This window comes from Aphelocoma coerulescens, chromosome 1A (assembly GCF_041296385.1).
Source record: "Aphelocoma coerulescens isolate FSJ_1873_10779 chromosome 1A, UR_Acoe_1.0, whole genome shotgun sequence".
Lineage (NCBI taxonomy): Eukaryota > Metazoa > Chordata > Aves > Passeriformes > Corvidae > Aphelocoma > Aphelocoma coerulescens.
In genome coordinates this window covers 27,096,911-27,122,927 of record NC_091014.1, presented here as the reverse complement: position 1 = coordinate 27,122,927, position 26,017 = coordinate 27,096,911, and the positions used below count along the sequence as shown (strand labels likewise).

General features: G+C 34.4%; 1 protein-coding gene across 5 annotated transcripts in view; it reads left to right on the top strand.

Annotated features, from left to right (window-relative positions):
- Window positions 1-26,017, top strand: part of FOXP2 (forkhead box P2) — a 411,700-nt gene that overhangs the window by 159,191 nt on the left and 226,492 nt on the right. Inside the window, exons 1-2 of one of the 5 annotated variants that reach the window (XM_068997233.1) lie at window positions 22,867-22,957; window positions 23,417-23,451. The exons of 3 other annotated variants lie outside the window; for them this stretch is intronic. The gene's annotated coding sequence lies outside the window, so the exon portion shown is untranslated. Of the gene's footprint in view, window positions 1-22,866; window positions 22,958-23,416; window positions 23,452-26,017 lie in introns of those variants that run through there. One more of the 5 variants, XM_068997240.1, reaches the window with a different exon arrangement.

The following is a 26,017-nucleotide window of genomic DNA, read 5'->3' as shown; positions in this document are numbered from 1 at the left end:
TTTTTCGTCTAGTTTAAAAAGTTTGTATTGTGTTGCTGAATGGATGTTTTTAATCTTCTTTAAGGTCTTTCTGTAAAACAGTAATTCACATATTTACGTTGTCAGTTTTCAGCATTTTTCAAGTTTATTACAAATGGCCTATTTTGGTTCTGGTATTCACATTAATCTCTAGAACCATAAGAATCTATTACTTTAGGATACTTTAAGACAAGACTACTCCTAACAGAATGTGGGTATAGCAGTAAAATTCTTTTCCATTTTCCACTTTCTATCGTGTATCATTAGTCTGTTTGTTCATATCTAGTCGTATTCTGAGTAACGTGTCATACATATAATTTTACCCTAGTTAAAGATCCTTCAAAGGTAGTATCTCTGTATGCTAAGAGCATAATCATATACTTAATTTTTCTACATTTTTCAAGTTCAATCATGTCTTCAATAGTCTTGTTTTGTTTATGAAATAGAGAATATGGAAGGTTCTCTGTAAATTTTTACTCTTGGAGTATAAACTTGTGTTTTGCATAATACATGACATTTTGTGGTGAGATTTTATTCTGTTACCCAGAAGGTATTTGGGTAAGTGAAGATATCCTGTGAATACAATACCTTCAGTTTCAAAGGAGTATTCCTGGAAGATTTTTAGTTTTCCTATCTGGTCTTCTAGTCTTCATTTTTGTTTTCAAATAATTCTTTTTCCTTACTCAGAAGTGATCACTGCTACAAAATTTTACTATGCCTATTTCTTCTTTTATTATGTATGCTTAAATTTTCAGATTACATTTTTTGCAATGTAAATATGATACTCATAGAGGGTAATGTAACAGGCTGCTCCTCCTGTGCTTTATGAAACATAAGGGTTCAATTCAGTCAGTAGCTGTATTGTCTGATTGGGTGTCAAATTCCTGGTGACCAGATACCCACAATGGCTTTAACATCAGTATGAACAGTAGCTGGGGCATGGTGTGTTCTCAGAGCCCCCATGATAGTTGTGTCTTTGTCTTGAAAGATAATGGTGACTGTACCATGGAGCCGCTTCTGGAGTTGGATTGGAGGAGGCTGTAGTATGCAATCACATTTTGTACAGAAGGGTGGCTATTTTATTCCAACTAAAGCCATTGCTTACGGATTTTTTTCTTCTGGCTGGCAGACTGGATTAAGATAGTCCACTGGTAATCAGCGTGATAAGTGAAGTTTTAAGGTGTTGGTCTGTCTGTAGATATTTTATAAATAATTCCGGTGATGAAGAAGGGAGTGCTTTTTCTCATCTGAGTGTCTCTAGATTCAATCTGCAGTCACTGGATGTTATGTGATAGTGAAGAACTTTGTGTTTATCACATACTTTTAACCTTTCTTTTGAGAATCTGAATAGAGGAATACTCTGTGAGTTCAATATATAAGAAATGTTTTCAGGTTAGCTGAATTGTCTTTTAAACTATTCCAATTTATGGTCAACATTAGAACTGGTCACGGTGTTCTGCAATGGTTATGTTACCTTGGGATTTAAAAAAGCATAACCTTCCTTTTCTCATTCTTTATGTTGTCAAGGGTCTTTGCCCATTTGACTAGTGTGCCATGGGACTTAACTATGCATCGTAACTCCATGTCTGTAATTTTTCTGAAGCACCATGTTTCATCCTCTGAATATGGACTTTTTCCTTTGTAGCTAGAAGTGCAGCTTTACACATGTGGTGGTATGAAAGGTATTCCTTTTAAGTAAAACATTTTCAGAGATTCAGATAATTTCATTCTACTAGCTGGCTCTCCTCATTATCATTTGCTGTATTGTCAGCAAACGTCATCAGTAATGAATTTGCAATTTCTTGAAGGTCATTGATAAAAGAGTGAAACAGTATGGGACCAGTAACCTATCAGGGCAGATCACTCTTACAAATGCCCTTAATATAATTCCCTGTTTGCAATTACATTCTGAGACTTACTGATTTGTCTGTTTCTAATCCATTCTAATCCATAACATATTTTTGATGTTAATTTTGTATCATTCTTGCTTTGAAGTCCTGGAGTGGTGCTCTGCAAGCTAACACACAGAAAGTATTTTTCACTGAAGTGGGATGGTTTGCTTAAAACCAGGTGTAAGTAAAAGGTGGCCATAGATTAGAGGCCTGAATATTTTGTTTGAACACACAGTGATGAAATTTATTAATACTAGCAAAGTTACTCTAAAAATTCCCAACTTCTATATTTAAGAAGTATGATACTGTATTGATACATAATAAAAAAGACATGGAGACAGTCTGTATTTAAGGAAATTTTTTTCTGATTTTCCTTTATATAATTTTCTGAATTACAAGGAACAATTTTTCTAGCTTAAAGTTACTTGTAGAATAATTCTATTTGAGAAGACTTGTTATTTGAAAGTTTGATATAAACTTGGCCCATTTACTATGCAGCTTCAAAACTCAGTCTGTAAAAGCGTTGTGGTTGTACTCACAGTGTGCAATACAATTTCTTATGAGGAACTTTGAATAAGAGGTATTGAAGAGATTGCTGTCTGTCTGTCATTGAAGTTCACAGTAAAGTCCAGTTTCTGGTTTGGTTTTTATTATTATTATTATTATTATTATTATTATTATTATTATTATTATTATTATTATTACTTTTACTACTATTAATAGTAATTTGTAATATTTACTTACTAATAGTAAGATTAATAGTGCAGAAGTTGGACTCTTATTGGTCCCTTCCACCTTGATATATTCTATGATTCTGTTGCTTTATAATAGATTTAGGTTTATTTGGTGGTTTGGTGGTAGGGATTTTTAGGGATTGGTTGGTTGGTTGGTTGGTTGGTTGGTTTGGTTTTTTTGGTGGGGTGTGGGTTTGGTTGGATTTTATTTTTTAACAAATAGTTTGTAATTGTGGAAACTTGCAGCAAAATACATGACTGGAAAATGTGCAGAATTTTGTTTCCTGGTATATGTGGTATTTATGACTCCTTAGGGTTTTGCATTGGTATTGATACAGGATTAATATGAAAGCTGCTCTATTCTTAGCTCATATTTAATTTGCTGTATTGAGCTATGGTACTATGGATTATTTCAACTCCGTGTAGTGTTTCGAGTGTAAGCTAGATTTTATTGCCAGGTGGCAGGAATGAGGCATATAAACATTTTATGGACAACAGATGCAGATAAATGGAGGAATTTATCTCATGCACAGTATACTTGTTTGGCTAAGAGATACAGCCTTTAATAATTCCTCTATGCTGACTGATATTGGACAATTAAAAGCGTATAAATTACTACAAGAGTAATTACTGCAAAGAGAGAATGATCATAACTTTCTATGTGCCAAAGCTGCTTCTCAAAAGTGCTGCAGTGAATTTTTTTCTTCTACATTGTATAAGAAAAGCATAGAAGAATGATGAATAGCAGGAAAAAACCTCTCAGGTCTCCTGGTCTCTAATTACTAAATTACAGCTGGTCCTTTTTATTTATCTTTATATTAAAGGGTTATCCCAATTGCATGAGATTTTCAGAATGCTGTTGTGTTAGAAGCTAAATAAATATGTAATAGAAATGCAAATACAATTGGCCATTTGTTACAAATATATCCTCATTGGCTGTTGAGGGTAGGATACAAACTATAATCTATTTCGCTTGGATATACTTTCCCCCAGGATAAAACAAACCTGCTGTAGTCCTTAGATTTATAAAGTAGTTGTGCAGAGCCTGATACTTAGCTCAATTACAGCTATCATATTCAGGCCACTGAAGTCCACAGAGTTGTATGAGAGTCTGTGAGAAGAGAATCAAGTCCATAAAGTACCTTGGCTGTATTGTCTGGTGTTTATTTCTGCCGCTAAGGCTTTTCTTAGTTAAAGAAACCTTTTAGATTGAGGAAAACAGATGAATATCGTTTGAGAAAGACGGAAGTGAAATAATTTATTCTGACAAATTTTACTGCAATAGAATGTCATGATATGCATTATAAAGTTGTGGTCATTCTTTAAATGAAGAGTACTAGTAATAGAGTTTAAAAATTCTACCTAAGTATACATTTTCTGTGTAAGTGGGCTTAACATATTTTTGCAGCTAGATGGCCGCTGCACTTTTTTCTTTTTTTTTTTTAAGATTTCTGTAAAAACAAACTAAAGTGAAATTTGATAAACCTCAGCCCTGAAATTATTTTTAAACAAAGTTTTGCTGGTGACAGCTTATTTTCTTAAGTAAACAGATTCCATATGTGGTATTAAGTAAATCATTTTGTGATTTGATAGTGGTGTATTAGGGTGAGACATCCTGTAATGTAGCTATGTCTGAAGTTATTTACTGTTTTTCCTCTGCCAAATTGTGATTGTTTAGTCTGCTAACACTTGTACTGAAGTTTTTTCTGGGTAGTGGTTAGCAGTTGTTTTCAAAGCAAATGTTAAAGCTAAGACGACATTCCTTTAGAAAAAATCCTGTTCTGGCAGAGGAGCTTGATTTGTGTTCTTGTTCAGTGTTCCTTTACTGTTTTTAGTATGGCTGTTGAAATCTATACCTTATATGATCTCATTGTACTGCCTGCATTTCATTAATGAGTGACTCTCTTTAGGGCTTGGGGATTGAAATATTTTTCGTATGACACTACCCTATATGAACGCAGTATACCAGCTGCAAAAACCACGGACCATCTGATTTTGTGGTTTTTGAGGGTGTAAAAAGTTCAATTGCTTATACTAGAGCTTATATCTGTATATTATACCATATGGAAACGGAACTACTGTAGACTGGGAAGTAAAAAGAGAAAACCAAGTTCTTTAGCCATGGTTCAAATGAAGATGAAAAATACATATCTTGCAGTGTGGAGGATTACTATTACTACATGGCGTTAAAATATTTTTGCATAATAGAATAAGGCCAATTAAAATTTTGCCACAAAATAGTATTTTTAAAGAATGATGACAAATGTGTAAACTGCTTCATCAATATAATGTTACTGATACTTAAATGCTTTTCTCTGTTGATATTCTTTGTTTTATTTCCTTGAAGGCAGAAAGCAGTCTGTTAGAGCCTGGGTGGGCATTATCCTGATTATCCAGAATGTAAGCTAAAAATACTTCAAGAAATTGTATTTCAGCCCTAACTTGGGAAGTTTTAAACTAGTTTTGAATTTAACAAGTCCAAACATAACAATTATTCCAGTTGTCACTGTTCTGGGGTTCTTCCTTCAGTGGAATCAGAGTATAAGCAACTACCTATGAAGCTGTGAAGTAGTATGTTAGACACAATTGCAAATTGTTTGAAGTTGCTCTTTTAAATGGACGATGGTAAAAGAAATCAAATGAAATTCAAAGGGTTTTACCACTCCTAAATTCTTGGGAAAATTTTGTTTGTGTTCTTTAATACAGTGAAGCTTATCCTTAATTGAACAGGTTGCAAAAATAAATTATTTGCTTTTGCATAAAGCCATAACAAGAATAAACACCAGTGTTCTGGTTAGGAATTGATCAGGTAGTAGTGAATATATAATTATTTCGTGTTACAGATGAGATTTGCATAGTTGTTTCTTTCTGACTAACCAGAGGATTGTGTGTGTGTTTTCTGTGATAGATATGCCTGAGATTTCAGAAGGGTCAAAGTTAAGTCATTTGAGTATTTCTAATAATAAAGCTCCAATTTGTGTTCATACACACACAACGTATGATCAATTTTGAGATGCAACTTGGACTCATCTGTGAAAGCAGCAGAGAAGCCAACACTCAGCAAACTGCAACCTGTTGATGACAAGCACACAGCCTTCCCCAACTGCTGCTGTTTTGGTCATTCAGTCACATAACACAGTAACTGTCATGATTTATATCTTGAACCAGAGAATACCAGGTAAAAGTTCCAAATAGCAAAAATAATAGCAACCCGCACATAAGCAAGTCCTAATATGAATTTTATTTGCACAGTTAGGTTCAAAAGCTGAATAGTTTTGTAAAATATCATTCCTTTCTGTGAATAAAGCATAGACCCAAAGTAGTGCTAAATTTCTTGTACGCTTTGTTCGCTGTGACTCATCCTTCCAGGTCTACATACAGGTTCTGCCATCACAGAGAAAGTGCTTTTTGTTGACAATAGGCTTCAGCAACAGATTTCTCTGAATCAGTGTTGAATGCAACTTAAATGCTAGTGATGGAGCAATTCAGTGTGTGGTTATAAAAACCATGACTGAGAATTGATTCCACTCATAATGAGGATCAGATGCAAGAGTACCTCTGTGAGTATTATAGCAATACATTTTGCCAATAGAGAAAGGAAACAAAAAACAGAAAAGAAAGTTTTTAGCTCCTTTGGTGACGTGGAAAAAATTGTTATATTTAAATAGTTTATGGAAATTGCAATTGTCCACCTCAAATTTTTTTTTTTTTTTTATTTTGAAGGCTTTTAAAACATACACTTTTTATTCTTTTTATCTAATTTTTGGTCTCTGAACCTTTCAGGTTTTGTGTTTTTAATTTGTACCCATGAGAACTGGAAAGTTATATAAAAAAAAGGTAATTCTTTAAAATTTCCAGATCCCAACAGTTGAAGCTTTAGGAAAAAGCACCAAACATTATGAGATTGAAAAAAAAGCTCTATCATCACCAAAGTTATGCTATGAAAAGTAAAATCAGTTTATGTACATGAATGGGTGAAATGGTCTGGCTATTGAAATTGATTTGAGCCTTTTTACACTGAGATCATTGAAGGCTGAATTTTATTCTCTTAATCTTTTCCCTGTCATATCCAGGGTTAATCTGCTTGTCCCATGTCTCTGAATCCTCACTTCTAAATGGGAATGCTTCCTCCATCTGATCAGTGGTGAATCAGTTTAGAGGAGAGAGAGACTGGGCTAATCCTCAAAGAGGCAGCAGAGTTGTTATAAAATTAAAATTTTTCTTCCTTGTCACATAAGATAAGGAGGTTTAAGTTCATTGATCAGGACTCAAAGCCATCAAAGCTGGGAGATGTAAAAGGCAAAAACAAGGTGTTTTTAATAAAAGTGTAATTACAAATGGTACTAAAAATGACGGATTATTCTTACCTTGCTGAAATCCTGGTCTGACTGTGTTGGGATCTTTGCAGCTACAGATAACTTTGTTAATTACTTAAAACTATGCTACTACTCCAACATAATTTTTGCCCCAGATTGAATATCCAAGTCAAAAATCATTCTGAAATTTTGTTCTTTTGTGTGCTATGAGATTTGATAAAATACAGCATTTTGAATTTACCTAGCCTTATTAGTAATGTGGAAAACTAAACTGTTCAGATAAATACCTTTGTAAAAGAGATGATACCTCCAGCAAATAGTTTATGCAGAGGTTTTGACTTTTTATAATTAATTAATTTTTAAGTTTTCCATATCATCATATTAATTGAAAGTTGAATAATTGAATTATGAATAGTACTTTTGGGATTTTGCATTTTTTTAAAATAATTTTTTTATTTACTAAGCTTATTTTTTGGATGCTAAATAATAGATGTATTAATGATTTCCTTTCTCTTCTTTTGATCTGTTTTCTGACATTTGATAATAATAGATTTGCTTTTTTGACTGCAGTTTTTACATGTTGGTTTTGATCAACTCTCATTTATAACCCAAGACCTGATTCCTTGATGATTATTGGTCATCCAGGTTGTATCATCATGTAGGTAGTGTTGGGATAGCTTTTTACATCAACACACATCACCTTATGTCTGTTTCTGTTGAACACTGTTCACTATTTTGTTTTCCAGTAGTTCAGTGTTATTAAATCCTGCAGTTTCTGGTACCGAGCCCTATATCAAATTCATAAATAATTTAACTTAATTTTATTCATCTTAAATTTTCTTATCTTCCATCTTTTATCCCACTATTGCTGTATGCCATTATCTTCTCTTTTGTCCTGTGGAAGACAAATTTCTCTGTGCATTAGTAAAGGTTGCTGTTTAGTGCTTTTTGAAAGTACCGTTCAGATCAGTGATACAACTGATGATTCAACAGGCATTTAATTTGGACTGTGCTGGGATGCTCTGTTGCCTCCCCTAATTTGCATTGAATAGAGGCTTCCTTGACTGTAACTGATCCTTCATATCTGTTTACCCTTCACGAATAGGGGCAGTTTCATGCAGATAGGTAACTATAATTGTGTTTGTTTTGACTTGTCTTACAGTTTATTTATTATTTAGGAACTGTGATGTGGTGGAATATTCTTAAGTAGGATAAAAGACTCCAAAATATTTATTTAATGTAACTCATCTGAGTGTATGTAGACTTCCCTTTTTTTTAGAATGTAACCAGTCTTTTGTAGATTTTCACATTTGCATTAGTTTCCCATTTGGAAAAGCTAACTTGTCTGATAATATGGAATTATATGTAGTTGATATATATATTTATAGAAAATGATGCTTGGAAAAATAAAGCTTTTTTAAATGGAGCTGGAGCTTGTTTCACACAAAATTCTTAGCAGTCATGGATGACCTAAAATTTTGTAATGTTCTAGTTGAACTGAAATCAGTTATTTTGCTGACATAATTCAAGTAAATGTTGAATTTGAACTCAAATGTTTTCCTGGAACCTCAAATGTCTTCTTTGTTTTCTTTCACAATACTGAAAAAGATAAGTTAAATGGTACACCCCATATTAAAGGGTAAACAGGATTTATTTACTGACTGAACTGAGATACACTGATAATTTTAACAGAGTTTTTCTGTCTAGAAATTACATCTTTGCCAACTAGCATGACTGAATAACAAACCTCCTTATATCTGTTCCCTTTTGAAACATTAATTAGCTTTTGAACTCTGTTAAGTTCATACATAACTATTTTGATTTATCCTTTCTATTTAGACAGATAAGGATAGGGATGGTTGAACAAATAAACGAGTAATAAGTTCATAAAAATTATTTAAATAACAAAAAACTCATGAAGAACAAGATACCAGGTCAGATACCCGGTCAAATATCCAAATGCATTGCAGGAGCAGGTATCACAAACTGCCTTTACAAAACCCAACTGCACATGCCTATCAAGATCTGAGAACATTGTCTAGATACTCATTATAGTCAATGGAAAGAAATAGGCATTTATAAAGGAGGGCTTATCTCAGCTTAAGAGATGCTTAAACTGCATTTGGTTTTCTGGATGTATAAGAGTTTATAGCTCTTTGAGCTAGATTATGAGATAGTTCCCCACACTATGTCTGGACTTATAATTGTCACCCCCTAAAGCACAGAGAATGAAACTACTTTGTTTTAAAGGTTGGTTTTTTTTTTTTTTAATTAATGACTTTTCATCTTGTAACTCTTTTGGACATACATAGCATTTTATTGGTATAGTTTGATTTGATTTAGAACCTTGTTTAACTTGTTGCATAGTTCATCTACACAAACATTACACTTGCATCATTGCTTTAAAATGAACACATACATCCTCAAATAATTTTTTACTTCTCTGTTAGAGTTATGTTTCATATCCAGTTAAAAATCAAAATGGAAAAGTGTACATATATTCATAGTGGCACAGAGGTGGGGTACATTAATTGAGCTAATTTGCGTCTGAAATACTAGGTTAATCGTATTTGTTATGCTTGTAATGCTTGTAAATCAGAAAATAATTGCTTAATTGTAAATTACATATTGATTAAAGCTCACATGTGATTTCAAAGGATGACTATATTTAATTTGCATAGTATACCGTTCTACTGAGAAGGCATTAATTTCTTTGAGACTTTGGAATGAATGTTTCCAACAGATGCTTACAGCATGCTTAGAAGTTCATGAGCGATTTTATTTGAAAATGCTTTATATATTCTTTAAGTATTTTTCTTTCAAATGTTTTCCACAAGTTATTTACAAAATAACAAAACCCAATACTTTTTAGTTTCAGAGTGTGAATTCAAAATAAATACAAGCCTTTATGAACATCTGCTATTTTAGAATGAGCTAGAAATGACAATTATCACAGCTTTGAAACAAATGGTCTACTTTCAGGTTGACAGGAAGAAAGCCTTTATTGCTACTCTTTTTTAAAAAGGGAAATTCAAAATCACTATTAAATGCAAATTCCTTTTTCAATGTCAGGCTGGTGAATTACATTGGAAATAGGTTTGTTTTTCAAAGTGTACGTTCATCTTAAATAATGCTAGATTACATACCCCTGAAGTCTGAATGTTACATTCTTTTTTCATTGTGGTTAAAGAGAATCAAAAGTTTTTAACAAATGTTATCTTTTCACAAAGGCATAAGTTTTACTGATGGCACTTTAAGCCTGATTGAAGAATAGACTAAAGAAGACACACCCACCTCACCCCTTTTTTACTTGGAAAGTTTTTACTTAACAGCCAAAAATACAATAGCAGTATTATTCGTAAATAATTCAAATGCAACTATCTGTCCATAAAACGTATCATTCACAAAAACGAAATTCTGAGCCAAATTCAGTCTTCTAATTTAGGAATTAAATCTTTAATGATATGTGATTTCAGATAATGATGTTCATGCTCAAAGTGAGTGCAAGTATTTTTCTCAGATTATGTATTAGGAACTCCATTGATTTAATACTGTGGTATTCGTAATTAAAAATTTACGTGATGAAACAATACTAACCACAGAACTTGAAGTTCTTGAAGGCATTACTTAGTGCTGGTCAGGATAACACTTAGCTTTGTGCCTGAGTTTTAGCCTCTGTTAGATTTCATCTTCCAGTGTTAGAAACATTTGCAGTTACTTTTTCAGTTTTATCGTTACAACAGGACATAACTTCTGGTAGGGCAGATCAGGGATCGGTGACAAATGGAAATGTGAACATCTCCTTAATGGAGCGGTAATCTCAAACTTAGAAATATTTCTGCATATTGTCTGGATGTTTATTGAGATGTTAGTAATTAGCATTCTGAGTCACTTCTTTAAAATGGTACTACCCCAGTACACTTACATGTGTTACATTTTTTGTTAAAAGAAAACAACATCAATTTTTTTTAATAAATCATGATCAAATTTAGTTTAACTTTATAACTTATCTTTAAACATCTCAGTATTTATCCTTCAGATGTTTCTCTAGAAGTGATGCTGCTTTTAAAAAATCAAACCTTTTTATAGGACTTCCAGGTTGTCCCTTTAGTTTGACCTTTAGTTTCTGATAATTAAAAGATCGGAAAAGGATTTGAAGTCCACAGAAAGTAAATTAAAGTTATTTTTAAGAAATGTCTCATCTTTATTAGATATGTAAAAAAACCTATTGCATATCTTTCACAAAAATTACTTGCTTGTAAAACTAGTATTTAATGAACAATATTATAACTTATTAGTTGTTTAGACTGATTAGTTTAAAATTTGCTTCTTGCAATATTTTGGAAAAAAAGTAGACCTCCTGTAGTCGCACCATGCTCAGCTTTTCTGCTTAGTGTGTTCATATGAACCAGCTGAGTTAGTAAGGATGTGAACTTGTATGAAATTAAATGGGGAAAACCTTTCCTGAAAGGCTCCTAGTTTGGAAACTGGAATAGTACATCAGTGAAATGTGTTCTAAATTTATATTTGGCGATTCCAATGGGTTGCTGGTGGTTTTTTGGTTTTTTTTTTTTTTTCTGTAAAAGTTTACTGTTAATACTGCTTTTGTTACATTTATGTTAATTTCACAGTGAGTCCGTGATTAAAAATAGGCTATTTTAATTCCAATGAAATTTTAAATCTATTTTAGATTCCTCCTATTTAAATTTTAAATAAGAGTTCAGTAAAATACATTATTCTTGTTGTCATTGTTAGATTGTTAATCAGTGTGGATTTTATTCTTATTTATATATTATTAAGTGTATACATAGAGGTAGTTATAAATAAACATGCATTTCTCTTTTGACAGCTCTAGATGTCATTTCTGAGTGGTTTCTCTATGTGCTAATGCTTTTTTTTGAAAACATTTTGTTAATAAAAAAAGAGACCTAAAAATCTCTAGAAGTCTGTAGGGAATTGTTTTTATTCTTAAATGGAATTTGTGTGGGCATCTCATAGTGAACGTAATATAAGTAGTGAGAAATCCATTCTTTTCTGAGAAAAAGAAAACAGTGCTCATGAGTGAGTATTTAAAATGCATTTCAAAATTATTCCAGATGCCAGCTTCATTTGGCATTATTCAGATTCTCTTCAAACTAGTATAACAATTGTTTTAAAAGTCACAAGTATTAATCTGTAAATGTGGAAAGGTTTAACAGATTTTCTTACATAGTTCTATCAATATCTATCCACAGTAAGGTGAACTTTGGTTTTAATTTGTCTGGATGGTGTATTTCTGGATGACCTAGAAAGCTTTTAGGTTTGTAATACCAGTGTATTCAGAGTTGAATTGAAACATGCATATTAACCTTTCAGATACACTCTGAAGTTTTAACAATACATGAAAGTTTTAGTGGAATACACTAAAGATTTATTGGAAGAGGAGAAGCTCAAGTGAAAAAAATGCAAGTGAGGCAGCACCTACGGGTGTACTTGATACCATTTATCCTATAGATAAATACTAAGTCTTACAGAAGTCTCCTGCAAGATCCAAGGAATACCACAGCACTTCACAAATGCGTGTTTTTAAAGAGTTTCTGCCCCTTAACAGAACTTCATGCGTTAAGTGCTGTAAACACTCACACGCCTCACCAACCCAACAACAATAAACAATTGTTGGTAGAAGATTTTACTCACCATTTTGGGGGTTTGTGTTGTCACTTATGACCTCCTCATCAGCCAAAAGTGAAACCTTTCTTCATGCTCTAGAAGTCCCCAGAACCCATGTCCTATATCTGCAAAATTGCTTTCTTCCCAGACCTTGCAGAATAAGATATCCTTCAGTGTTGGAGTTCTTTCTCTCTGAATCCGTACTTAAAGCAGCAGAAGAAAAAGTAGCCCTGTAATTTTGTGCAGCGTAATACAAACGTGGTAAAATGGTTAAGAGATGAAAAGACTTCCTAAAGAAGTGGACTTTGAAAAGGATTTTTTAAAGGAATTTGAAGTACAGGTTTTGCTTGGGTAAGATAGAAAAAGGAAGGCTTAGTCAGTGAGCATATGAGTGAAGAATGTGTTTATGTGTATTCATTTTAAAATCTGACTATCTTAATCAGCAGCTGCCACAAATCTATTAATTAACTGGTTTTTGTTATTTCTGAGGACAATCCAGGTGTGGGAAGCAGGACTGAATTGCCAAATTTCATCACAGTTGTATAATAGTGTTCAATACAGTCTAAACCAAGATACTTTTTGTGTGTGTGATCATATTGAGGTATTTGGAATCAAATAAGCCTTTGTACCAACTACTGAACCAACTAATCTCCAGCAGGAAAAGGAGCAAGTTATTTTTAGATTGATGTCCTAACCAATATGTCAATATGACACCCAGGCTGAATTTATGCTTAATAACTATTATTAGCTGTTCCCTCTGTCCCATAGTCACTACATGGGTATTCAGCACCAAAGAGCATGTCTATGTGGAAGTCTTCAGAGCACATGCTGTCTCTTAACCAGCTGGGAGTTAGCAAAGGTAGAACAGAGCTGGGAAAATTCTCTTATGAAAATGGGATAGGATAGGAAAAGAGAAGGAATTAGGGAAGAGGGGAAGAACTTAAAGTAATTGCAACAAAAAGGGAGAAGGAGAACATTTTGCAGGAGGAAATTTCTATACACTCTTTCTGGAGGTACCTGAGCTTTGCTAGTTTTGCGCCCACAGAAAAATGTGGCCGTTTCATCACAAAAAGTCTAGCACTTTCTGTATGCTGTATCTCTTTTAGAAAGTTAATTGCATAAATAATAAATGCAATTTTCCTTTTTTCTTCTCAGATAGATCTGTCTATTTCTATGGATATATATCCCTGTACATTCATAACCTGTATTGCCTTTCTGAGCCTCTGTAATGCAACTAGCCAGCCAGTGTTCTTAAGGCACAGCTGGACTGTAATTAATGGGGCAGTCCAATCCTCTTAAGGCTACTTGCTCTAAACTATACTGAAGTAAAAAACCCTGCATTCTTAAGAAAATAGTAATGCAATTTAGATTTGATGACTGTCAAACTTCCCAATTGTAGATTCACTCTTGGCACTGCCTCTTGTGGAGAAAACCAGAAAAGATGGGATTATTAAATAGCTGGAAATGTGTCCTTTTGTTTATGTTACTAACTTCTTCCAGTCCTTGAGAACTTCTGGTATGTGTTTGTTAAGGCGAGATTTTGCTTTTCTCTCTTGTTTTTGGTGGGTTGCTGTGTGAAAAGATGGGTAATCTAGTCCTCCTAACTTACTTGGGCTCATTACATAGTGTGGGTAGATGTCAGAAACTCCTGAAAGACTTTGTGAATTCCTTGATACTATAACTTCCACTTGAAATGTGAGATCTCTTTTAGAAAGATATGAAAGATATAAAGATTTGAAAATGTATGTAATCTTCCATATCTGTCAACAGTTGGTACTAACAGGTTATTTATTTTCATTATTTAGAAAAAAAGAAATGTGACTTTTACATGAATACAGCCAAGTAACAGATTTCTACCAGTGGATTCCTAAATGCTTTTCAGCTAAATTAAACAGCTGTCTACTCTAAAGTATCTCATGCCTTATAGATACTTACAGTTGGTTAGCAAGTTATCTCTTAACCCTTTGTTATATAAATTAACTGGATTATAGTTTTAATATATCAATTTGAGAGGTACATTTTAGCTGTGTGAGGCTCAGATGAGTTATACTGAGAAAGATGGGCCCATCTGTTTGATTGATATTTCCCATTGTATCAAGGCTGAGGTCATCTGAAAAAATTAATCTCTGATTTACAATGGAAGTAATAAATTTGGGACAATAAAAGTTTTTCAGGGAACCTACATTGTCTGACAATTTTCCACTTAGAGTTTTCAAGATCTGTGTATTTCAACAATTTTAATCCATGTAATGTAGAGTTTTGATTTTGTATGGTGCTTGAAAATGTCATGCAAGATTAAATCTTATGGCAGTCTAAGTGTACTATGACAATGCAAGTTAATGTTATTAGCCAAACTTGTTGTAGCATAAAAAATGGTATCAAGTTTAGTTGACAAGGCTTACAAGGGAATGAATTATACTACCATTTCTTAATTATTTACTCATCAACCTTTCTAGAATTTATACCAGCTTGATGTCAGCCAACCTGTAGTTTCTCAGGTTTGATCTTCATAAACAAGGAACACAACATTAAGATTTTGCAGTTCTCTTGATCTTGTAGAGTATCCCTAGATTTGTTAAAACCCAGCATTAATGTTTCAGTGGATTCCTTTTGCATTAATTGCTCCCCATTGGCTTTTATACTTCTGGGGTATAAATGATGTCTCTGGCTTTTAATAAAATGTCTTCCTTTCTCCCAAAATGAGATTTGCTAAATGCTTATTCTTTCTCAATTACATTTAAAGAATTGGCTGTTATTTTCTTAAGCCCTACTGGTTGTGGATTTTTATTAACACCTTTTGGGTTTCCTCTTATTTATATGCCTTTTTGTGGCGTGTTGATCCTGAGTGGACACCAAGTGCTCACCATGTTATCACTCCCCTCATCAGTTGTACAGGGCAGAGAAAAAGATAATGAAAGACTCAAGGGTTGGGATAAGGGCAGGGAGAGATCACTCACCAATTACCATAATGAACAAAACAAGAAAATTAATTTAATTTATTTTTAATCAAAATCAGAGTAGGACAATGAAAAAGACTCCAACAACCTAAATCTTAAAACACCATCCCTCTACCCCCATTTCTTTCTGGGTTTAACTATACTTCCAAGTCCTCTACCTCTTTCCTGCCAGCAGTACAGGGGGATGGGGAGTGGGGGCTGCAGTCATTCATCACATGTTATCTCTGTTGCTCCTTCCTCCTCAGAGAGAGAATTCTTCGTGCTCTTCCTATGCTCCACTGTGAGATCCATCCCATGGGAGACAGTCCTCCGTGAACTTCTCTGATGTTGAGTCCTTCCCATGGGCTGCAGTTCCTCATGATCTACTCCAGCATGGGTCTCTCCCATGAGGTGCAGACCCTCAGGAGCAAACTGCGTCAGCAGGGGTCCCCCATGGGGTCACAAGGCTTGCCAGAAAACCTGCTCCAGCCTGGGCTTCTCTGTCCATTGGGCCACATGTCATGCCAGGAACCTGCTCCAGTGTGGGCTTCCTATGGGGTCACAGCATTCTTCAAGAATCCACCTGCTCCAGCATGTTCTCCATGGGCTGCAGGTGGATCTGTTTTGACTCCTTTAGCACCTCCTTCCCCTCCTTCTTCACTGACCTGGGTGTCTGCACAGATGTTCCTCTCACATGTTCTCACTCCTTGCTCTGGCTGCCATTGCTGTTGTGCAGCAGCTTTTCCCCTTTCTTGAGTACCTTCTCCCAGAGGCACTTCCACAGCTGGTGATGCGTTGGCCAGCAGCGGGTCTGTCCCGGAGCTGGCTGTTTTGGCTCCATTAGATGTAGGAGCAGCTTCTAGCATTTTCTTCCAGAAGCCACACCTGTAGCCCCCTGCTACCAAAACCTTGCCATACAAACCCAGTACACTTCTTTGCTAAAAACTTTCATTTCAGGGATCTGGCTGGTGTATGGCTGAGACTGCACTTGTAGCATTACTGATGGACCTTAGTTTTGTGCTTAGAAATCAAATGTTAAGTGTTCACACTATGTTAATGAACACATCCAGCTTTTACATGCTATCTTTGCTGATCCGTAGCCTACAGATATTTCCCTAAAAATATGGGGGTGGGGGCTCCTGAGATTCAGTGAAGCAATGGCAGAAAAAGCTCTGATTTAACCAAAATTCTGTTGACAGTAGCTCAGGTTTTGTTAGTAAACATTATGTTTTGGGAATGTAGTTATACTTTCAGCTGTTTTTTAAGTGCCATGGCACAGTAATGCCAAAAGAATTACACTTTCTCATTCTCTGTGTTTACTTGGTAAGGAATTTATGGCCTTCAGACATGGATATGTCATTAGTATAAGGGATATCACTGTAAATGTTGAATTTTGAACTGATTTATTGCCAGGCTCCTTAGCTTGTCTATGCTGTAATTCTGCTAGAGGTGGAGCAAATTATGCCTGATTGCTTCATAAGATGAGTGTCCAACAGTGAGGAAATCACTTGTGGTCCAGATTTGCACTGTCTGGATGCTGCTCCATCTCTCTGACCCAAGACACCTTTTTTCCTCTATTATTTCATAATTTTTGTAGGTATTTTTTGTCAAAGGCAGTCCAGAATATTGAGTACAATTTATTTAAAATCTGGCAAATAGAAAGAGAAGCCTCACTTTACTGAAAACAGTGGGTTTTTTTTCTTTAAAGCAGCTGAATATTATATTTTAAATTAAATATTCAGGAGGTTTTTTTCAGCTCAGATTTCCGTGTTTTATTTATTAGCGAATTTTTAAATTAAAGTGATTTAAAATTGGATGATTGGTCTTCTAAGGTATAATGCTGACCGTATCATTCCACTGAAAAGGCAAGAAATTCTCTAAACATGTAACAATTTATCTGATGAATTTATGAGATATTGCCTTACTTAACATGCTTACTGCAAGTTACTGCTTACGTTTTAGGTCTCATATAATCATTTCCATAATTTTCCACTTGAGACTAAGGCAAATAATACCCAGTAAGCACTTATTAGACTGAAAACGGTGAGTCGAATTTATTTTATTATACAGATGACAGTTTCAGAGATATGAAATACTAGAAAAAACACTTAATGGTTGATATAAAAGGACAATGCTGTTCTGAAACACGTACCAGCACAGAACTCGCTTTTCATTATTTTAGTATTTTAAAATTAAGAATGATATTGTGACATACCACCTCTAAATGATACTCCAGAGTACCTATGGAACACTGTGTTGAATATTTTTTTTCAATAAAGCAGAAGTCTGCCTTGATTTTTCTGCCTAATTAATTTGTGTATATCAAAATGTTATCTTCAGAGTAGGCAAATTAGAAGTACACAATTGATTCCTGTTAGAATATAAATGTTCTTTCAAACATACTCAAGTTTTTAATTCTATTACCAAATGTATTACATAAATGTTTAAAACTAACCCTCTGTGTTGAAGATGAGTCCTGAGAGCCATGGAAGATTGAATTCTTTGGGGCTTGTTGGAAATTAAACCTCTGTAATTTTAATTGTGTAAACTTTTACATTAAAATTACTTCTGTGTTTCAAGAAGGTGAATCTCTTTAGGCTTTCTTAATGACTGTTTGAGATGATGAGGGTCTGACTACCTTTTACTGAGAGTTTTAGCATTGCAATCTAATTTTTGCAGAGTACAGCAAGCTCAACTAATTTAATAAGGATTTTGGAAAGTGATTATTTTTTAGAAGTTCTGTTTTTGAACAGTGTGTTTATAGTCATACAAAATGCTACATGTGGATAGCAGTTTTGACTGCATATGTATCTGTAGCCAATTTTTTGCTCCCATTAATATGTCCTCTCTTAGTGAGCTAAATGATCAGACACTGATTATGATACTAATTCCTACTTCAAAATCTTCTCTAAGCACAAACTATGTGTTATACTAATCAAAAAGATATTTCATTAGTTTAGAATTTTTAAATTATTCTTTTAGAAGTGGGAGCACTGACAATGTAATAATTTTAAAATCTAATTGCTTTCACCTGTTAAAATAACTAAAATACATGGTGGTGGAAAATATATGTGCCTAAGAATGGAAAATAGTTGCACATATACTCTGAAGTATAGGACTTTTTCTTTTCTTTTTTCTTTTTTTTTCTGTCTGGGGGAAGTGTCTGTCTGTTTTGTACAGCTACATCCTCTCTAAAGTCTGTGTGGCTTTTGAAAGCCAACAATTCTGCAACGTACAATATTTCAGGCGAGCCGCTACTGCCGAGTAATGAGGCATGGGAGCAGCTGGTATTGGTTTATTTCAGAAGCTCTGTGTCTGATTCTATTAGCCTACCTACAGATATAACTGCTCTTTCCACTGTGATCTAAATATTGAACAAGTAATTAATAATTTTAAAATAGTTAAATGATCATTTTTGCATTTTGTTTGAAGTTTATTGTGTGAGGCTAATCAATGGTGAAGTAAATTGTGAGTATGCTACTAAAAACTTAGGCTAAGAAAAAGAACAGGAACTTTTATAGAAAGAAAAGATGAATGTTTGTCACTGAACCCTACTGAATCTAAACAAAGAAAAAGATTACCTAATAGTCTTGCAATGCATTTGAAGTACAGTCTGCTATTTGTTTGGGGAGTTGAATGGAATATATGTCTTAAAATATTTCAACAGCAGAAGTGGTGTTTTCCAGTGAGTAGATCTTAACATTACTAAATTATTGTATCTTTTTTCCCTAGTTAAGACTCATTATTATACTGTAAGGCAAAATAATTGAAGCTTTTTTTACTTGCCTGTGATGCATTTTAGAGCTAATTGTACTAATGATGAATTGCCTTGTAGGGAATTTTGTGCTGGTTTATTATTATTTATATATTTTCTGCCCAGTTTGTGTTAGTTAAGTGAATAATAACACTATCATTAAAACTTAATTCACATTTTAATTAAAAAAGACTTAGTGACAGAGAGCTGATTTATAGAGACAGTCAAATTTCACAAAACAAATTTTACCCCATGCACAAAATAAGTAATCAAAAATGAAAATTGAAAATACTGTACTTTCCTTATGCTAAAAAGAAAGTATATTTTTGTTATACCAACTGCACAATTGTTCTGTTTAGTCTGTGAGTAGTTTTTTGTCACCACAAGTGGACACTAAATGGATACAATAGAGTAGACCTAATATTTTTTAGACATTAGCACAACATGAAGGTGATACTTTTCCTAGAGGTGGAAGGCACTGTAACTGGTGTGGCTGATTTTTTAAATTACTATTTCCCTATTCTGTCATCTAAAAATTACTTTTGTATTTATGGTCCACCTAAACTCAGATGAATTTGCATGTGCCAATTAATGTAATACTGTATGATGCTTATAATAATAGAGTTTAAGATTTAAATATATCTATTTGGAATATATGTACATATTACTTTTTAAGACTATTTCTTCAGTATTCTTAATTTTTCAGATATATTAGTTAATCTGACTAGTTTTAAGGTGAAAATGGATCAGTTTATAGAGGAAAATCTACAGCATGGTTACCTATGAAAACAGTAGGTTTGAAGGGGGAGATAATCCCTACTGTTCTCTGTCCCTAACGCTTTGAGTTTAGGATAATAAACTACTATTTCAAATATCTAATATGTGAAATTAGTAATATTTTTGCTTATATTTGGTAAAAAGTAACAAAATGCCTTTTCCAACTTCACTAAGCAGGGCAGTTACATGTACTTTAATTTAGTTTTCAGTCAGAGTATAATAAAACCTCCAGTACACCGTAATCAGGGATTGTCAACACTTTCTGTTCAAGTAGTGAGTAATTTCTGCTCAGTGGTGTAATTTCACAGAATTTCGTTCAGCTTACTGTACTCAAACAGCACTTCCAGAGCTTAAATTTCTCTTGTGTGATGTGTTGCTTGTGGTCTTAGTGACCTCTAGTTTTAAGTCCTTAGCCCTAAGTCTGGTCATCCAGTGTTGATTGGTTTTGGCCTCATTCCACTGTAGGTGGTTTCAATAAATTCTCTCAGGCTTTATGACAAAAATCGTTCATAAAGTAATTGGGAGATTTCCTCAGAGCACTCTACATCAAAGGATGCTTAATTGTCCCAGCCATGCAAGAAGAAAAACAAGATGTGAAGTGCTCAGTTTAATTAGGGCACAACTTTATTAACTCAACTGGGAGCACTACCCGGCAATAAATGCAGGTCATTGTTCTTTCCTTGATCACTGGTGGTTTTGGAGGACTGCTGTTTGCTTTCTTTTGCCAGCTCCAGTGATGGGACCTCATGGTTCTTCCCTTGTACAAGGACTAAGTTAGGGAATATGTGAAATAGGGATTTGTCCCTTTGATAACACATGTAGAGAGTCACGCAGCTTTCCCTTGCCTGTCCAGTGACTTTCTCATAACTCCTTATTTAAGACAAATATTCAGGGCAAAAAAACTATTCAGAAAAAAAAGTCAACTAATACTATTTTGAAAAGGATATTCATGCAGTAAAAGAAAGAAATGAAGTGTTATTTTAAGAGCATGAAGATGGGCATCAAAAATGCTCCCATGTGTCTGTACTGTTTTCCTCAGCGTATCTTAAAAGCAGTACTTTTCTGCTGGTTCCTTAAGACATTCTATAAGCAATTTAAGTGATTTTATACATGACAGATGTAGCTAAGCTCTAGAGCCAGGCAAGGCTGTGCTTTGCAACACATAGAGCAGTGCAGTGTATGAGCTGAGTTTCTACAGATATGGAGAATGAGGCGACTGATACTTATGGGAAGAAAGCAGCTACTTTGGAACACTCAAGTAATACAAAGGGCCTGTATGGGACTTCTGTTTTCACCCTCTGCGGTTGGCTCATATTGAATTTCTTAACAGGTTTTACTACCTCCTTAAAGAGGAAATAATTTGTCGACAATTAGTAGAGCTCTTCTACCATGAAAAAACAAACTTCACCTGTTCTTAAAAAGGATACAAAAAATAAATGCCAGTGCTTTCTGAAGATATTCCTGAGCCCTTTAAGAAGACAAAGTGCACCCTCTGAAGTGGTACAGATGTGCACTTACTGTGCAGGGAACTTTCCACATTCTACTTCTAATAAACAATCAAAATTTTATAGCAAACATTTTCTATAAACCCAAAGTTTCTAATTAAAAGTTTGTTTTGTGGAAGGAACTCCAGGTGGTATAATTAGTGAAATATATTTTAATGATAAATCATCCTTGTCCTATTTTTTCTTAATAACAAAAGATGTCCTATGCATTTGAGATGCTCCCTATGGGTTGTATATAAGAGCTTGGTTAATTAGCTAATCAACTTACCCACCTTACCTTTTTAAATGTGTCCTGTTTCACAGGTGTAATCTCAAATTTTATTTGGGATAGAGGAGATAAATAAAGCATTTAGTGCTCACTCTAGCCTGCACAGAAAGAGAATATTTTGAGCTGTCCTTTGAATGTCAGTTTCTTAAGGGGGAACATCAGTCATGGCTCTCAGCCTCTGGTCAGACTGCTCCACCTTCAAGCTATCCCTGTGTCTCGTACATCCCACCATTCCAAAGCAGAATAGCCTAACCTTGTTACCTCTCAGGGTTTCTAAGAAAAACCTCACTTGCAGGCTCTTAAGACTGCTCTTTCCTACACTTGTGATTTATTTGAGTTTCTCTTCTGTTTTTTTAAATTTGCAGTGAATACATGGGTTTTGTAGAACTGTATTTCTGTCTTTTCCTTGGCTTTATTTTGGCTCTGTAGTTCCAATAGTTTTGACTATTTTATTCAAATATGTGGTGAGCAGTGACCAAATTCAAAACTGTTCCATGTTCTTCTTTCTTACATTCTGTCTAAAAAGATTTTTATTTTCTGTTCTAGGTGTTTGACTTTGGATAGTATTTCTTTCAAGGAAGGCAACTAGTAACCAAACATTTGGATTCAGTCTTGGATTTACTGAAGTTACTCCAAACATTGATAAGTGAGGGATTATTCTAGAAGTTCAGGTTCTCAAAACACCTTCCAAAATAAAAGGTAACAAATAGTAATTGCTGCAAAGATATAGCTGGGAATAAGTGTTGTGTGGTCACTATTGGTGAGTGTAGTCATATGAAAGAGATGGTAATTACGTGCCCCTATCTTCCACCTCAGATTTCTTCTCCCTCTCTTCCTTATTCCCCGGTGTCATTCTCAAAGTCCCTCCTGTAGACAGTAGGTTTCTCTGAACACCCAGAGCAGTGTAATGCTGACCAACATTATTGCATTTCTGCCTGTTTTTCCCACAGTGCAGTCCTATTGTCTGCATTCTCCTGAGATCCTAAATCATATATTTTAATCCAAGATTTCTGGTATCTTTGTCATCTGCTAAGAAAAAGAACAAAATCAATTGTAAAATCTGTTTGATCACCACCTTGAGTTTCTAGCTGCTTTTGAATTTTATTAGGTAAGTAATCTCTAAGTATTCTGCAATATTTGTGTAGCTTACAAGGTATTTGTGGCTACTTTTACTCAATTCCTTACCATTGATTCATTGGACTCAATGCAGTTACAAAAGGTAGTACTTTGTATGTTATTTTGTGCTAATCTGCTGTGAACAAGGGATATGCATTACTCTGTGTTGCAGAGCAGTACCTTTTTTTTCTTGAGGCTTTATTTCTCCTCCAGATCTGCACTAGCCTTATTTCTTCTGACTGGGAAAAGAGCTTCTGTCCCTATAAACACTGTTGACATGAATGGAGTTACGGCTATTCCTGTCATGTCTGGTATTCCCAATTTACCATATGCTTCACTGGTTTATGAAGATTTCTACCAGCTGCTTTGGTAGGGAAAAAAAACAGTAGTAGTTACTCCAAAAGTATCTCTGAACCAGTGGTGATTTCCCTTCCCCTCTTCTGTTTTATAGTATCAGTACAACTGCTTTTCCTGACTTGGATTAAGGTAAGATGCTTTCCCTCTTATTTCCCCCTTCTGTAATTTCCTGTCCTGATGCAAGTAGAGTTGTAGAAGATAAGGAAAAGATGTTACTTCGTAGGTTTTCCTTAGGGTGAGGGATGTTATAATTCAGGCAAAGAGAGACCTCATGTCTTTTCTACAGTCCTGCATCAACCCTGGTGAGCCCCTTACAGTTGACAAACAGTGCTTGCAGTATCAAAGACATACATTACCCACAACAGAGAAGCTTTAGGAAAAAATGGGTGCTCAAGAAAAACCTTGTTAACATAGAAAAATCTCTGCAGCCGGGCTCTGCCGGTATATAACACTGCTCAAAAAACTCGGCAGTACTGAATATCTGATTGTCTCCAGTCTTTGCTGCTTTTAGGTAAGGTTTTCAAGATGAAACTCAAATTCACTGAAATGCATTTGAGATATTCTTTGTAGCTTTTTCAATTTTAACAGGAGGTAAAAAATCAATTTGTTTTGCTAATAAGTCCTTAGTATTCATTTATTGTTCTAATTCCGGCAGCTGAATTTTAATATGTTTATAGAAATTTTGGTATTCTAAAGTATAGAAGCTAGTCTTATTTATTAAAAAAACCCAAGCAATCCACATTCATGTTATCAATGGAATCCACATGAAACCTGATGTCTGTGTGGCACAGCAATTGTGACACAGCCTCCATTTTGGTGGGTACATTAACAATGCCCGAGTCTTCTTTTTTCATTGAACTTGGAGCAACTTAAATTGGTGGAAGCTCATGTCACATTTGGAGTGGCCTAGAAGACATTTATCATTGACTGACAGGCAAAATGATTGTATTGATCTTCTCTTACAAAACTGGACTAATACAGTAACATACAAATCTAAGTTCCTCTTTCTTAAAAAATATGTTTAACTCTATGAAAAATGTATTTAAATAGGGAAAACAAGAAAAACTACTTACAGGTTTTCACATGAGGAAAAATTGAAATCAACTTCACTGTTTTAGGTGTAAGTGATCTGGATAGTGAATTCTTGAAATCTAATTATTTTAACTCTTGTTAAAAAGAAATTCAAGGTGATGTCACTTTTCTACAAAAAAGGTTCATTGGAGCAGCTTCCATATGTGTCCCTGTCAGACATAAACAAAGCACCTTCTTTGTATTTTTAATGCATACCATTTAAAATTCTTGTTTAGTCATGTTGTCCAGCTGACATCCCTGAATGCATCTTAAATAAGGTTCAGAGCTCAGACTGAAGCCCAGTCATAGGTGTCTGCACTTGCAGTAGGTGGCAAAGTTTCGATTTGTAGTGAGTGTAGCTCCCACTTGAATCTGGACAACTGGATTCTGCTTGCCCTTAGATAGGTGTCAAGAGTGGGATTTATTTGCCTAAACAAACGTTTCTAGTGTTACTAGAGATGCCTTTAGATACCTGAGATATCCACAGAGGGTTAGCAGATCCAATGGGAGACCTTTGTCCCCCTGAGCTGGCAGCTAAAAAGTGGGCATGATATCCTAGGTCATCTAAAATAACACCAGTTAAAATTTAGGCAGCTAAGAACCCTTGTGAATTAGTTTATTTCTCTCTAGACTTCATGGACTGTACAGATTGTAGAAGAAAGCACAGATTCTTCTTGATTGTAATAAATCATTAGAAACTAAACATACATGTTAGGACCTAAATTTAAACATTTTAATGTGAAGGTAAATCCCACTTTTGTACTTCTGTTTGAAAATACTAAGTCCAAATAATAAAGACATTTTTTTCCTGGTATATAAGTGTATTTTAAATCTAAATTAGTTATTGTAAAACTGACAAAACATGTCAAAGGCATTTCTCCATGATGCATAGCTAAGGTTAATCTATGAAAAATAGATCAAAAAGATGTAACTTGGGCATCAATTTTTATTGTGATAAAGTGAAGAAATGTTAAGGAACAATGTCTTTTTTTGTTCTAGTTGTAATGGAAAGTGGTACAATCTCAGATTGAATTTTTAGGCAATTGCTGAGAAATACTAAGTTTTAAAGACAATCTCTGGACTCTGCTTACCTTTGGTAGGGTCAAATACCACTTTCTGATGAAGTTCTTTAAAAGCAGCATAAAGGAAGCTTCCATATCACCTCATCTAGACTTTTTCTTAGATAAATTCCTGACCTTTCTCTCCCATCTAAAGGAATTGAGGTGATCACGTGTGTTCTTAATCTCAATGGCCAGCTTCAATACATTGCCATATACAGTAAGAAAAAGGGAGATGTTTCCTGTTCCTTTTTGATTTTGTAAGATTTTATTTGCCTCTTCCTATTACAAAAAATGTGGATTGTAAGCAGTTGAAGTTTTTTCAGAATCTGTGCAGAAAGCAAATAAATAATGGCTAGGAGAGTGAGAGGAAGCATGAGTATGACTCAGTATTGTTAACATATCTAACATATGGCCAATCTGTTTTAAAATAACTTTTTATTTTAGTCTTTTAATATATATCCTCTTTAGATTTTAGTGTTGGGCAAGAATAATTTTGGGGTCATGATACAAATGCATTTTTCTGGAATGGTGGTTTCTCACTTTTGTCAATGTCATTTCTAAAG